The following is a 1,581-nucleotide window of genomic DNA, read 5'->3' as shown; positions in this document are numbered from 1 at the left end:
ACTGGCAAACACTCTGGCACTGGAGTGTAGGTCTCCGCCTCCTTAAGTAGGGAGCCTCCTGATGAGCAGATAGAGGACAGGTATTGTAGACAGCTCATGCTCCAGGAGATCTTGTGCGCCCTCTGGTGGAGAAAGTGGACAAACCTCCAGATCCCAACACCAAGAGGGGCCAATTAATCTAAAAAGGATGTTTTCAGGCATAGAGGGAACTGGAGAATCCCCCATAAAACCCATACATTCACATAAAAAATAACTGATCAAACAGAGAGATGGACATTTTAGCTGCACCATTACAACCAAAAACTACAGTAAGACTAATTCCTTTTGCTGACAACCCAATACTTCCCTCACTGTCTGAAATGGCATCACATCGATTCTGAAAGGTCCAATTTCCGTGTAATTTGGTCCACATGCAAACTGGCCTAGCAATCCAGGAGAGGCAGCAGACAGCAGAGGTGAGTTTATCACAAGTGGGAGAAAATTACCACAGGTAATTTCCTTACTGTTAAACAGTTTGGAAAGTGGTGGTCAGCAGACACGGAGGAGAGGCATCAGACTGTGTTTGACAATTTAGGACAGATTTTACATTTTGGCCTAAAAAAAAAATCTGATTTTTGGATTGTGTAACAAACTGGCAAGCAAAGAGTACAGATATCAGGAAACACAGGGTTTGTGTGGACCAACAGATATCTTGTAGGTTTCAGGCATCTCACTTGTCTGTATACCCAATCTCTCCCGGAAGACAATCCCTGCCCAACCTCTGCCAGTACATTTTTTTGCTTTGGATTTGTAAATAGTAGTCATTTTGGGATCTGTGTCTGCATTTCTTTGAAGCTGTATTTTATATAGTGCATAGTCTAAAGAACAACACAACTAAAATAAAGATAAACACGGGGCTATCATATTTTGCCATTCACTCTGAGCATGCCTGATGATGATGTCAAACAATCAATATAACAGAAAGAATGTAAACACATCCATTCCCTCAGCAAGGTCAGTATTAATATTTTACACAATGTAGTTTAGCATGTTTTAATGATTTAAGGGCAAAATAAGTACTTTCATTTCTATAATTACATTATTTAACAATCACCAGATGAGTTCTGGTATGGATGGTGCTATCGGTACAAATCAGGTATTGACACGTCATACCGTTTTACGGAATGGTAGATGTGACTTTCCCTAGTATGGAGGACCAGCTGTACCATATTTAAAAATAAATTCAGAAATAAATCAAAGCTCAGTGAATAAATAAGCATACAATTAATTGCCTCCAAAAATACAATAAACAAATACATGTAGGTAGAAGTTAAATTATAATGTGAGACATAAATGTATATATCTGTCATGTTTCCAGAGATTAGGTTTACTCTTAGACTCCCGCAGGTGAGGAATGTGTTCCGGTGTTTTTCTCATACGGAGGAGGGCATACAGGGTTACCCAGAATGCGGTTGTTTGTAGATGAACGGAGAAAGACTGACCACCACTCAGATTTCCTGCAGTACGTGAATGGACTGTTGTGCAGATGAATCCTTTGCTCAGTATGAAGCTCAAACGTTTCCTGGGGGAAAAGTGGACCCA

This window comes from Cyprinodon variegatus, unplaced genomic scaffold (genome assembly GCF_000732505.1).
Source record: "Cyprinodon variegatus isolate N-32 unplaced genomic scaffold, C_variegatus-1.0 Scaffold3, whole genome shotgun sequence".
Taxonomy (NCBI): Eukaryota; Metazoa; Chordata; class Actinopteri; order Cyprinodontiformes; family Cyprinodontidae; genus Cyprinodon; species Cyprinodon variegatus.
The sequence above is the reverse complement of the archived record's forward strand: the minus strand, read 5'-3'. Positions refer to the sequence as shown.